Here is a 15374-nt window from a genome sequence, read left to right as displayed (position 1 = left end):
TCATATAGGCCTATATGCTTACTGAATACACTCGGTAAACTTTGGAACGGGTTATACTCAGCAGGGTGATGAAATGCACAGAGAGCGAGAATGGGCTTTCAGAAAAGCAGTTTGAGTTCCGGAAAGGAAGGTTGACGGTGGACGCAATTCGGACAGTGCTGGAGAGTGCCGAGAAAGCATTGCAACAAAAGCTTAGAGGAGATCGTTACTGCGCCGTGGTCACGATAGATGTGAAGAACGCGTTCAACAGCGCCAGCTGGGATGCCATTGCCACTGCGCTGCACAGAATGCGGGCTCCCGACTACTTGTGCCAGATTTTGAAGAGCTACTTCCAAAACCGTGTACTGAGATATGAAACCGACGCCGGTCCGAAGGAGTTAAGAATAACGGCTGGAGTAGGCCGTCCTTAATTTTTCGAAAATGCGAAATATTATAAGTTCGTCATTGTAAAGTGCTCTTTTCGGTAAGACAAAATCAGGTAAAAACTTGAAGTCTCTACCTGCCCAACGTAGGGTAACGGTCGTATTTTGGACCCCCTAAGGAAGTGATTTAAGTTGTTTGTCCCAATTAATTAATTGCACAGCGTAACCAAGTCAAAAACATGCCAAAATGTAGAGAAAAACTTCCCCTACGAGATAAAAATGCCCCTACGATCATGTAGGATCCAAAAAAATGTCGAAAATAATTGAATTGTGAAGCACTGTTTTTCATTATTTTGGACACACCAATACATTTTGGACCCTCAAAGTATATATTTTGGACCCCCGGCATTTTTATCGTTTGGCGACCAAGTCCACGACACTGGTTGTATAATATACTTGCCCACAGTCTAATCAATCGATTGACAATGGAAAACCGAAGAAATTCTACGCTTTTAGTGCAGAAATTTGAAAAAAGTTTTTGTTTACATTTGTGAAATTTCTGACGGCTTCAATTTATGTGTGTAACGTGTTGTAACGGTTGCATAGATGAACCGATTAAATTAAATTAATTTCAGATAAAATAAACACATTTTCTATGTGTAAACGGTTGATGCAAGTGCGGAGTAGTCCTATCTTTCCAAATGGCATGCGAATTGAGTTGGTCTTTAGATTTAAACAGGGAAATTTGCAGGAAAATGGCCGAGGGGGTCCAAAATATATAGGGGTCCAAAATATATTGGTTACCCCACGGCCCGCGGGCCGCATCCGGCCCGCGACCTCATTTTGTGCGGCCCGCGAAAGGTTCGAAGATTCTTCTCATATTTGGCCCGTTGACTTTAGTACCATTCGGAAATTAGAACATACCAAGACTATTTAATTTTCAATTTAGTTTGAACCTAATATTTTAGTATGGTAATCATTTAAACTGCTTTTTTATTAAATCTTTTAAGATACTTAATTTTATGGATGATTCAAATTCTAAATATCAAATTCTGAGTGTTTCGTCAATGTTTCTTCCATGACTACCATGCAGCCTGAACAAAACTTATGGAAAACAGGCTAAATATTCATACATAATATCACTGAATCATAGGTTTCTGGGGAATAAATATTACCTATACCAGGGCGTTATTCACGCAGAATCCTTGACAGAATTACAAAAGAGATAGGCTTTCAACAAAATGTTGAACAGGATTTGTTAAAAATTCTGCAAACGACTTGCACGGATATCATTAGCAAGATTCTCACTGAATTTTGTGCAGCAGTCCATAGACTTCTCGCCAGAATTTTCATCGTATTCAAAACATAATTTTCAAAAATTCTGGGCAAGATTACAATATTTATAACACTATATAATATTTAGCCAGAACCGTAAACGAATTTACAATAAAATTTTGAATAGTTTTTTTTAAAACAATTTAGCATTATCAAAGATTCCAAGGATGCATTTCAAAACAAAGAGTGAGATTCTGAAGAAGTCCTAGGCACGATTCTTGTGAAATGCTGGACATTCTGACCGAGATTTTCGAGAAAGCTTGATCAGGATTTTAGCCCATCCCGGATCATGCTAATAATACTAGGTCGGATCCTAGCAGAATTCGGATTATGATTTTTATAAAATTCTGGATATTCTAACAAGACGCAAAATTTCTGGAGTATATTCATCAAAATATTCTGGACTAGATTGTTCTAAAATTTGTAATATTCTTATTATTTCTTGAAGTTAAATTTATTTCATTCTCTGATTCTTGTCAGATTTATGAACTTCATTTACTAATTTTTGTCAGATTTCATGCAAATATTTGTGAGTTTAAAAATGTGGCCCCGCGACACAAAATTGTTTCGGCGATTTGGCCCGCGATTCAAAAAGGTTGGGCAGGCCTGCTCTACGTGGACGCGTGCGCCAGAACAAGCTCGCTGCTCTAGTGTACGCAACATTAGTACGAAAAGCCACTAGTAACAAATTGATAATTAGCATAGTATTTTAAGAAAAATAATATTATATACTGTGAATATCTTCATAACACTGCACGCTGACATAAAATTCAGAACTACAAAGAGATCGTTCGAATATTACGTAACGCAAGAGGGGGAGGGAGGGAGTCTTCCGTAGTGTTGCGGTCCATACAAAAATTTTAAATTTTTCATACAAAAGCTGTTATGTGGGGGAGAAAGGGGGTCTAAAATTGGCAAATTTTGCGTTATCTAATATTTGAATCATCCCAAGGAAAACAAACTTCTATGCTGATTATCAACGCGCGCAGGACAATTTGTTATTGGTGACTTTCGTACCCATGCTGCGTGCACTAGAGCAGCGAGCTCGATGTTGCTCACGGGGTCCATCAACGCCTAATGCCTTCAGGGCCGTTGGGGGACCACTTAGCGTCCACATACGGACTTCAAAAATTTCCCCGATTTTTTTCTTACTAAAGTGAGTACTTTACATGACGAACTTATAACACTTCGCATTTTCGAAAAATAAGGGACGGCCTAGGCTGGAGTCCCACAAGGTTCCATAGTGGGACCAACACTGTGGAATGCGATGTACGACGGGGTCCTATTGCTGGAGCAACCCAGGGGGTCGAGATTGTCGGCTTCGCCGAAGACGTCGTCCTAATGGTAAAGGTGAGACGCAGGAGGAAGTAGAAATGCTGGCAACGGAGGTAATTGGTCTAGTCGAAGATTGGATGGAGGGAGTCAAGCTGAAGACAGCCCACCACAAAATGTAGGTGCTACTAGTTAGCAACTGCAAAGCAGTCATGCACGATGAGATAACAGTCGGGGGCATGTCATGTCATAGCATCACAGCGAAAGCTGAAACACCTGGGCGTAACGCTAGACGATCGGCTGAACTTCAACAGTCACGTCGATTATGCATGCGAGAAGGCGGCGAAGGCAAATAATGCGCTCAGAAGAATTATGCACCACATAGGTATCAAGATCGCTGCTAAGATACGGTGCGCCAGCTTGGGGTGCGGCGCTACAGACCTAGCGGAATTGGGATAAATTAAACAGCACGTTTCAACTCATCACCGTGCGACTGGTGAGCGCATACAGGACTATATCCTCGGAGGCGGCATGCGTAATCACTGGGATGATCCCGATCTGCAACTGTTACCAGCGAAGAAAACTAGGCAGGCTAGTAAGTTGGCAAGAATTCGTTCGCTGGCTACGTGGCAGCCCACAGGCTCATCCCGAATCTATCGGCCTGGGTGAACAGGGAGCACGGAGAAGGGAACTTCCACCTGACACAGCTCTTGTCAGGTCACGGCTGCTTCAGCAGTATCTGCATCGATTCGGCCATGCGTCTTCACCATTCTGTCCTGAGTGTATGGAGATATGAGAAACGGCAGAACATGTTGTCTTCGACTGCCCGAGGTTCAACATAGAACGAAACACGGTGGTGGCTGCTTTTGGTGAGTAATTCAGCGTAGAAGGTGTGGTACACGGAATGATAGGCGATCCCGATCTTTGGAATATGATGACCAACATGGTGGTGCAAATAATGTCTGGCTTACAGCGCAACTGGCAGAAGAGCAGCGAAACGAGATGCAGAGAGCAGCGCTTGACGTCGGGTCGTCGGGGCGCTGATGAATCGGAAGCTAACCTCCCACTGGATTTGTCGGACCGACCTCGGCACTCGATAAGTCAGTCTGTTGATGAGAGGAGACCATCGGGAGTGATCGGAGTAGGCTGGATACTCCCGTCGGGGACTAGACCGAGTAGAACGAGCGTAACGTAGTATCGGTAATAAGTCGTCGGGGCGCCTGTAAACCCGGAAGTCACCCTCCAACCGGAATTTCAAAACCGACCCTGACACTTGACCGACCACCATCAAGTCGGAGTAGGCTAGATCCTCCGCCGGGGACTTGCAGAGTAGATCGTGAAACAGCACCGACAAATGGTCGCCAGGGCTTCGGAGTAGGCTAAGTCCACCGTCGATGACTAGCTGAGTAGATCGCGGAACCGCCCGGCCAATGATTGTCGGGGCGTCTGTGAACTGGAAGTTTCCTTCCACCGGAATCGCAGGATCGACCTCGGCATCTGCCCGGATAGCATCGGTTCGGAAAATCTTCCGCCGCCGGGTAAATCTTCGTCGGAGTAGGATAGATCCACCGTCGAGGCTATTCTGAGTAGTACGAGCGTATCATCGGCTTGAGTCGTCGGAGCGCCAGTGCACCGGAGCCATCCTCCAACCGGAATCTCTGGGCCGACTTCGGCACTCTACCGGCCAACAACTGAGTATGAACAACGCGTAACGTTACCGGTTTCGGGAGATATTCCTCCGTCCAGGTACTCTCCATTGGAGTAGGCTAGCATCATCGTCGGAACTAAGCCGAGTAGTATCGATCACGACGAACCGCCGGCTGTGGATCGTCGGGGCGTTTGCGAAACGGAAGTCACCCCTCAAACGGAATCGCAAGACCTACCTCGGCATCCAACCCGCCCGTAGAGCATGACGAGCAAAAAAATGGAGTCAAGTGCACCAACAAAACACAGCAGCATCCATCGAAAAAGTCTCACATGACCCAGGCGTGTGGTCGGCCCCAAAATGGCAGGCATAACACTGAAGAAATTTCCATCGACCACTCATTTAACGATCATTTCAAATTCGTCATGTTACAAATATCGCAACCAGAGGCGCGCGCATTGAGCTCCTTCGCGTTTGATGTTATACACTACTGCCATCTGCCGGTCTTGTTGCACGAAACACCTTTGCGTGCAACATGCCCACCAGATGATGATAGTGTAAACTGCAGGGCTGGTAGCAAGTCACTTTTTAAGTGACTTGGTCACTTTTTTCGACCTGGTCACTAAAAGTCACTATTTCCAACAAAAAGTCACTGAAGTCACTTTTTTCAGAAAAATGGTCACTAAAGTCACTTTTTGATAATGAAATTTAATACTGGGTTAGCTTTTTAAACTCAAACGACAAGAAACAGATATTTGTTATTATAAAGACAAGAATAGTGTGGTTTTAAAATCAAGGTGTCAAGATTCTTGACTCAAAAAATAGAGACTCCTGGCTAACTATAATATAACACTGTTCGACAAATAAAATTTTTGGATGGATCAGGGACGCGTCTATATGGGTCTTGAAGTGCAAGAAAAGTGTAGAAAGAGGTCGTTTTTAAATGATTTGCAGCACCCCTGGATTATTTTTTGACAATGTTTGAAAATTTGGCATTTTTAATCACAAAAAGTGTAATAAGCAAAATATCAATATCTTTTAAAATTCAATTATTCAACCATTGAATTTGTCAAACCAATATTTTTTAGCACTGTATGACTTCAGGGAAACGTGCACCATTTCAGAAGAATATTGGCATCAATTTTATATATGAATATTAAACAAGCGTGTGAGTACTATAAATACTACTTTTTTTTTTCTATTTCATACATCTGGTTCAATATATAATAATTATTATAGGTTTGAGAAGACGCTTGATTATAATTCGATTCTTTGCTCCGTTGGATAAAGCAATTGGCAATGCAATCCAGTTACATTTTGATTTGAACAAGGATACGACTACAGAAAATTGATGTGTCTGTTATGTTTAAATGGGCTGGTTAGTCTAATAAATTCTCAGCAGTAATACAAAATTTATACATGTTGGACACTGACAAGTAAGTGGTCTTACATGCGCAAGCTGGTTTATCAGGAGACGATGCCTGTAATAAAATGTGATAACATTGTTATTTGCGATTTCTAAGTATGTTGATAGGTACTCATTGAGAATAGATTATTTATCGTGAGATTCATTTTAATCAGAATATCCCTAGAAAAATTGTAGAATAATGTAAAATAGCAACAAATAATTCAATAATCAACATTGTCACATTTTTATTGCGAAAGCTGGTCAGGTAGGCTTGAGCTATTTTTGATTCAGTTTGTGCATACTATTCATTTGTGAAAACTGATTTAGTGGTAACATGCCTGCTTCTTACTTTTAAGATGAAACAATTTCTGGTTAAACCATTTCCGATATTGTTTTATTTTTTGGGTTTTAACATTTCACATATTTTTCGGCAATTTTAATCAAACTTTCAGTTTGGATTTATGTTAAATTGCACAAATTATTGTGATAAAATCTAAATTAGTAAAACACTGTGTTTTTCTAATGTCTTCCTGCTTAAAGAAAGAAAAACAGACATTATATGAAGCTTCGCAAATTTGTTTATCATAAATGTATGGATAAATTGTTCCTTTACTTAATCGAAAAGCATTTTTACTTGTTTAGAGGATATGGAATGGGGCTTCATAAATGGAGACGTTTGGCCTCATATGGGAAACGAGTTAAAATTAACCCTAATGGGTCGACTTTTTTATGTTCTTAAAAGCTTACAACTAAACCCATTGAAGAAAACATCCCATTTGAACAAGAAACTAACGCCCCATTTGAAAGTTTGATTGAAATTGCCGGAAAAAATGTGAAATGTAGAACTAAAAACTAAAAAATATATCGGAAATGGTTTAACTAGAAATTGTTTCATCTTAAAGTAAGAAGCAGGCATGTTACCACTAAATCAGTTTTCACAAATGAATAGTATTGTGCACAAATTTAATTAAAAAGAGCTCATGCCTACCTGAGCGACTGTCAAGTGGTGTCGCAAAAAACGTGAAAATGTTGATTACTAGATTATTGGTTGCTATTTTACGTTAGTCTGTAATTTCTAGGGATATTCTGATAATGAATGGATCTGTAATCTATTCTTAATGAGTACCTATAAAAATATTTAGAAATCGCAGATAACAATATTATCTTATTATTCACAGACTTCATCATCATCTCCTGATAAACCTACTAGCTCATGTAAGACCACTTATTTGTCAGTGTCCAACCTAATTTTGTATTACTGCTGAGAGTTTATGAGAGCAACCAGCCCATATAACTGACATAACTGACACATCAATTTTCTGTAGTCAAATCCTTGTTGAAATCAAATGTTACTGGATTGCATTGCCAATTGCTTTATCTAATAGAGCAAAGAATCAAATCATAATCAAGCAACTTCTTGAACCTATAATAATTATTATATAATGAACCAGATGTGTGAAATAGAAAAAAAATAGTATTTATATGGTGCACATCCTCACACGCGAGTTTAATGATCGTTAACATTCCATATTCATATATAAAATTGATGCCAATATTCTTCAGGAAAAGTGCACGTTCCCTGAAGTCATACAGTGCTAAAAATATTGATTTGACAAATTCAATGGTTGAATAATTGAATTTAAAAAGATAATGATATTTTGCTTATTACACTTTTTGTGATTAAAAATGCCAAATTTTCAAACATTGTCAAAAGATAATCCAGGGGTGCTGCAAATCATTTGAAAACGGCCTCTTTCTACACTTTTCTTGCACTTCAAGACCCATATAGACGCCTCCCTGATCCATCCAAAATTTTTATTTTGTCGAACAGTGTTATTGAATCCTTAGTTCAGCCCGAGGCTGGTTCATCCCCGCCCTCCTGGCTAACTTTTTGGAAGAATTCAAGTGAATATTCCGTAGACATTTCCGATGGAAAATTTAAAAAGTTCCTGGGAAAAGCTTTGGAGAACATTTTGGCAAAACTTAGAAAGCAACATTGAGATGAATTTGTTGTCTGTAATAGTTTATCAAATTTTGGCAAAACCTTGGACCAATATCTGATCTGAGTAATCTACGGCTATAAAAGAAACCCATAACCAGACTCTGAAAAAAACATCATCAAAACTCCTCCGGAGGATAAGCCACAATTGGCTAGGAATAACAACCAAAATAAATTCAAAGAGTTGTCAGAAACTCGTCCATGATTTCAAAAGGAGCTCAGCTTGATCCTTCGACCTTGACGCTTGCTTCTTCGGGAGCGGGTGATGAGGGCAGGATCGAACATGTCGCGCGTCGGTGGAAAAAGTGAAAAAGTGAATCGGTCCGCTAGTTCTTAAAAAAAAATCGCGTGTCGCGGAACGCGTTAGTAGTGTTAGATTCTTTGATCTTGTCGCTTGCTCCTATGAGGGCGTGTGACGAACACTTGTTCGGCGTTCAATTCGTTTATCGAGTAATATCGCGAATCCGCTTAGAAGCATTCATTTCAAATGATATATTTATCGTTTACCAAAACGAATCCCTCCCCCATATCCAAACTCCCAGTGTTACTGTTGTGGAAGTGCAGAGACTCCTCGGCTTCCATAAAGCAAGTAACACGTCAACATTTCCCACCCATCCCTAAATTGACCTGCATTCGGACGCAGCCGTTATTGTTTGTTATAATAATGAGAGCACCAGTACTTACACATTGAGGATGCTACTGATCCCGAGTAGCGTCTGTTGGTTCCCTGTGTAATACAGCTGTTCTTGCAATAACGGAGTAGCATCTGCGGGCGGTCAATCATGCTCATGCTCATGCTCATGCTCAACTCGTCCATGATTTCAAAAGAAAGTATTATTTTTGCTGGAAATCATTTCAGACATCACTTCAGAAATTCCAAGAAATAAACAATATAAGTTTCCATTGATTAACCCTTGGCACTGTTTTTAACACGACTTCGGTCAACTATTACTAAACAAAAAAAAAGGTTTGGACGATAATAATTAATCACTAGTGTTATCAGTGGCTATTCTCTAACGTCAAATATGTGCTTCCTATCGTTTACTGTTTCCTTTATAATTTAAATTTGCAAAATTAGTCATTTCAGGGTCGTATATCAGATAATGACGTGAGTTTACGAGTCGCCACTGAGTGATGTGATTATTTTCAATAACTCATTTATTGAAATGTTCAGTTGGAATTCTAGTGAAATCCTAATTTTTTATGCACGACATTCATCTAATTTGTTTTTTTTCGATTTTGCTTGAAATCCATTGTGTTCTGCAGTTATTGTTTATTTGGTTTATTTATTCTACAGAAAGTCTGCCACCAATTTAGCATGAGTATATATTATCGTTTCTTTCTGAACTTTGAATTCTCTCAGGATTTTTTTCCTGTTCTGAAATTTATTCTCGATTTTCGCCGTAATTTTGTCTACAACCAAACTTTTACCTGGATTTATTCCACAGCTTTGTTAAGAAATGCTTCAAGTAATGCATTTTGCATCCCTACTTCAAAATCTTGCCAGTAAGTTCCTCATGAACAGGAATTTGCTAAGAATTCTATCACGAGTTTGTTTACCAACGTTCATGCATTTTTTTTTGACTGAAATCAGAAATCTAACATAGTAACCTTATTTTAAGCTAATGTTCGTCTTGTGAAAAACGATAAATGAAATCTCGAAAACGCTATTTTTTTACCATTGTCATACTCAAGTCCTATCTCAGACAGATAACTGTTAGGAAAATTTGAAATTTGAAATTACTGCAGTTCTCTACATTTTAAATTCGCCTAATGTTGGGAATCGTCATCGTTGGCGCAATAAACCAATAAACCAGCTTTGTGATAGCAGCTTCAATGCTGTAATTCATTTTTTTTATTATTAAACTAGTTTAGAACTTATGATTATACATACAATTGGTTTTTATTCCAGGCTTCCAAGATACGATCTCCAACATTTCACTATTGATATTTCTATTACTCAGTGTTGCCAGTTTCACTCAAAATTCCACCACAACACCTAATACAGCGGGGATTTGCTGGTTGGAACACGACTGCCTTCCATCTAACGAATCCGACCCGTTAGTTGGAACGACTGACAGCTGGTGAAAATGCTCCAGACGAACGCATCTGGAGCACAAATCACGTTACGAAACGCACATAAACATACACGTTTGTTTTATATATGGAGACTTCAATGCGACGGTAGTCAGACGTCAAAGTCAGTTTGACATCTTCTTCTGACATTCGAGTGCTTTTTAGTTGGCATATTTTCCAACCAGCGAACATCCAACCATCGAGTCATACCTTCTAGCGGACCCCCAACGAGCGAATCCCACTGTATGTGGAATGGGTAATATACACACACGTATTTTCATTTCTAGTTATTTAATGACTAATACTTGTAGTTATCAAGTCACTTTTAGGTCATTTTTTGGTCACTATTTGGTCACTTTTTTGATCATTTTGATCACTAAAGTCACCTATTATTTTGCTGTCTGACTGCTACCAGCCCTGAAACTGGGGCGATGGGATTTTGAAAAAAAAATGTTCTAAGTGTTACGTCTGTTGTGTCTGTGGTAATACCATGAGGTAGTTCCAGGGGGGACATCGGACTTGATTAGCCAAAATTCTGCGTTGCATCGCGGTTCTCAACATTACTTGCTGCTTTTATAGCACGACTCTTAGTTTTTTTTTCTCGATAGTAGGAATTGGGATGCTATTTCATTAAAAACATTAATTTTAACACTGATCAGCAGAATCTATAAATTTATCTGGTTTAGCGAATTACAACTTGTTGTATGCTACAAGCGAGATTACCATCTTTTTGACGGATCAATATATCGGAACTTCAAACAAGTGTGCAATAATTTACTTGAACCTAGCATTTGCTTTTGAACACCATTTGATAACTATTTCATTGTCGTAAAATTGTCCACGATTCATGATAAGTTCGCATAATTGTCCTATGTTCTATGGCACAATTGTGTGAATATGGATTAAGAATCAATATTAAATTTTCCAATGATCAATGTTTTATTTATCAAAATGTTCAAAAAACATACATGTTGAATCATCTAAATGTTCAAAATTCGAAAGCTTGAGCCTCAACGTTCCAAAAATTCTAAAGCTTTAAGTGGGTTTAGGATGTCTCAAATTTCTGGGGGCTTCGTTGCCATTCGTGTATATCTTCTTTTAAAAAGTTCCATCATTTTACTGTGCATACACAGCATATGAATGTCATTTCGACGGCTTCCTCTCCCTGTCGCTCTCTCCGTATGCTGTGAGATGCGATATCCACTGAATCAATATTCGGCTTTACCCTGGTTTGAAGCTCTCTGCTTTCTCAGCACCGTCATTCAATCTCCTATCAGCTGTCCGACAGAAAGGAAGCTATTCTCTGTTTGTCTTCCAGATTGGTGCCGGCTGTGCCTGTGTTTTTACTTTTTTAATAACGTTTAAATACGCTTTTTGTTTTGCATTACAGTCAGTCGAATGCCTCCGTTACTATTACTTGCTAATTGATAAGGGTGAAGTTTTAACGATAGATTGAGTCATACTAGGAGATGTGTTTTGGTGTACTGTTATACACATAGCAGATTGTAAGTATTTTCAAATTTAATTTGTAAGATACAATTGAACAAATATTATAACTTGCTATTTTTGTAGTTTCAACTCGAACATGAACACCAAAGAAAACTCATTCTCTGATATTGGGGTTGCTCGTCATTTGTCTAATGACGGCTCAAATCAGTGCCAAATATGAATACCAAATCAAGTATCTGGATGTTCCGTTGGACCATTTTACGTATGGTGAACGAAAGTGTCACATTTAAAATGAGGTTAGTGTAGCGCTACGGTTCAAAGCAGTCGTCACATTAATCTACCATTGACACAATACCTTTACAGATACCTGGTCAATGACACCTACCAATCCGGATGGGAAAGGCCCCATCCTGTTCTACACTGGTAACGAGGGTGATATCGAAAACTTTGCCCAGAACACCGGATTCATGTGGGACATTGCGCCCAAGTTGAAAGCGTCGCTCGTTTTTTGCGGAACATCGCTTCTACGGCAAAACGCTTCCATTTGGGAACGCTTCCTACGAATCTCCGAAGCATCTGGGGTACCTCAGTTCGGAACAGGCGTTGGCGGATTTCGCCGATCTGCTGGCGGAGATTAATCCTTCCAATCGGTCAACCCGTGGTCGACCGGTAATTGCCTTCGGTGGTTCTTACGGGGGAATGTTGGCCGCGTGGTTCCGCATGAAGTATCCGCATCTGGTTACCGGTGCCATCGCGTCCTCTGCTCCGATTCGTCAGTTCGACACTGATTGCGGCGTGTTCAGTCAGATTTTAACATCGGTTTTTAGCGTTGCGTATACCAGGGAATGTTCATTGAATATTGCCAGATCGTGGGATACTCTGAAGAACTACTCCTCGACTGCTGACGGCTTGAAAACGTTGAAGGACAAGTTCAAGTTCTGTGGGAACATCACCAAGGCAGAGGATATCACCGAGACATTCTTCGATTACCTCACAGATGTTTATGGAAACTTGGCCATGATAAACTACCCGTACAATTCTAGTTTCCTGGCACCGGTTCCGGCGTATCCGGTGAGGGAATTTTGCGGTCGATTGGCTCAGAACTTCACCGGGCTCGAATTAATTGGCCGTCTGCAGGAGGCGTTGAGTATCTACTCGAATTACACCGGTAAGACCAAGTGCCTGAACATCGCGGAATGCCTACGATGACAATATGGGAACATCCGGATGGGATTTCCAATCGTGCACGGAAATGTGGATGCCAATGTGCTCCGAGGGATCCCGGAAAAGACATGTTCCCGAAGAAGGCTTGGACGAGAAGAAGTTCTCAGACGATTGTTTCAAAAAGTTTGGTGTACGACCGAAGAAGACTGTCGCGTTGACTACGTATGGTGGATTGTATTTGGAGTGAGTTGAAATTTCCGTTGATACACTTGAACAGAATAACCTATGCATTTCAATTTCAGTGGAGCATCGAACATCGTGTTCAGCAATGGCTTATGGATCCGTGGTCTGGAGGTGGTGTCCTGCAGTCGCCAAACAACGCCATCAAAGTGGTGTTGATACCCGAAGGTGCCCATCACATTGATTTGCGTGCAGCGGATGAGAATGACCCCGGCTCGGTGCGAGGAGCGCGTCAAGTGCATCTGCAAAATATTCAGATGTGGATCAAGCAGTACCGTAAAATGATGGGCTAGAATGACGGAACATAGTGCTTCCTGTACGAAGTGTTTTGGGTTGAAATTCTTGGACTGTCAATTTGTACTGCATATAAAAACATTTTATTTCAATAATAAAAATCTATTCTTCATTAAAAATTGCTCTCATTCAATGATTGAATGATGACATATCCCAAACTCTACATCTAGTGTCTATAATTGAAAGAGACATTATCTGGGCTTTATAAATTATTGTGCATCGTTATTAAATTATCATGATTATTTCGAAGACAGTTTCGTACTAAACTATGGTTAATGCCAAAATTTTAATCGCATGAAGAGTGCATCTAAAATGAACGAAATTTATAAAAGGATTCTAACTTCATCCTTCTCAGTTGTTATGGACACTGAAACTAGTTGGAATGAAAAAATTAAAGTGAAGAAGTTTTGGTAATAGTTTTAATGTATTCAGAGACGACCGAGATTTGGTCCTTACCCAAAGAATGTCTGGTGGTGGAGTTCTCATCGCAATATCTACTAAATTCAATCAGAATTAATAATTTCATCAAAACATAAAGAATTTGAACATGTGTGGGTGAAAGCACACATCGCCGGAGAAACACATATATTTGCTTCTGTGTATTTCCGCCAGACCAAGCTTGCAAATCATCATATGAAATTTTCTTTCAAACTGCTGAAGAAATCGTATCCCAGTTATCTCCAGAATTCAAAGTGCATATCTATGGCGACTTTAATCAGCGTAATGCGATTTTATTCGTGATTCCGAAAACGAAAGCATTCTGCTTCCGGTTGTCGGTGAAAACGAATCATTACAATTTATTTTTGAAAAAGCTGCATTTTTAGGTTTAAATCAAATAAATCATGTGAAAAACCGGGCAAAACTGTTATTTGGACTTCTTATTCTCAAACATTATGGAAGATTTCTGTGTGAATGAATCTGTTCTCCCACTATGGAAAAATGAAGCATTTCACACAGCTATTGAGTACTCAATTTTTGTTCACAATAATCACAATTCTGACAACTGTGACTTTGAGAATTTCTTTGATTATAAAAACGCCAATTATGACGGAATTAAACGAAAATTAAATAGAATAGATTGGCAATCCGTTTTGAAAAACCAAGGAGATTTAGAAAGTGCAGTGACGGATTTTTATTCAATTTTGTCGGAAATTATTCAGATGGAAGTTCCTCTATTGCGAAGACGTCGTAGAAATGGGTCGAAAAACCCTGTTTGGATTAATAAGCAAATAACTAATTTAAAAAATCGTAAGCAAAAGGCTCATAAAATTTACAGGCAACAAAAATCTCGAGAAAGTTTAGAAAATTATTGTATATTGTCAACCAACTTAATCAAGCCATATCCGCTGCACTTGAAGAGTACAACACAAAAATAGAAAATGATTTAAAATCTTGCCCTAGGAATTTCTTCAATTATGCTAAATCGAAGATGAAGTCCAACAATTTTCCATCTAAAATGACTTGGATGATAGAGCAGCAGATAATCCAGATGGTATGTGCAATCTTTTTGCTACTTTTTTCCAAGAGACTTTTACTAACTTTTCGGATAAAGATCGTGACTTTGAATATTTTACTAGTTTTCCTGATTTCACAAGCGATATCGGTGTAAGTCAAATACTGGTACAGGACATTTTAACAGGACTGAAGAATTTAGATTCCACCAAAGGATCAGGGCCAGATGGAATCCCACCTATTTTACTGAAAAACTTTAGCTAATGAATTTACAGCACCATTATTTTGGCTATTCAACATGTCACTTGAAATGAGCAGATTTCCAAAAGAATGGAAAAGATCGTATCTCATACCCATTTACAAGTCTGGTAGAAAATCTGATGTTCGAAATTATCGTGGAATTGCTATTATTTCATCCATTCCGAAACTATTTGAATCAATTATAAATAAAAAATGTGTTCAGCCAAATAAAACATAGAATAACGAATACACAACATGGTTTCTATAAAGGTCGTTCTACTACAACAAACCTTCTGGAATTTGTAAATTACACTTTGAATGCAATGGATAGAGGTAACCACGTCGAATCACTTTACACCGATTTAGTAAGGCATTTGACAGACTAGACATTCCTATGTTGATTTTCAAGCTCAATAAAATGGGAATTGCGATGAGACT

The 15374-nt window shown here is 39.3% G+C and overlaps 1 pseudogene; it reads left to right on the top strand.

Annotated features, from left to right (window-relative positions):
- Positions 1 to 11920: 11920 nt before the first annotated feature.
- Positions 11921 to 12755, top strand: LOC110681432 (annotated as a pseudogene).
- The last annotated feature ends 2619 nt before the right edge of the window (positions 12756 to 15374 follow it).

Source organism: Aedes aegypti, unplaced genomic scaffold (genome assembly GCF_002204515.2).
Source record: "Aedes aegypti strain LVP_AGWG unplaced genomic scaffold, AaegL5.0 Primary Assembly AGWG_AaegL5_hic_scaff_883_PBJ_arrow, whole genome shotgun sequence".
In the NCBI taxonomy this organism is placed as follows: Eukaryota; Metazoa; Arthropoda; class Insecta; order Diptera; family Culicidae; genus Aedes; species Aedes aegypti.
Note: the sequence above shows the minus strand (reverse complement) of the source record. Positions and strands in the feature narration are given on the sequence as shown.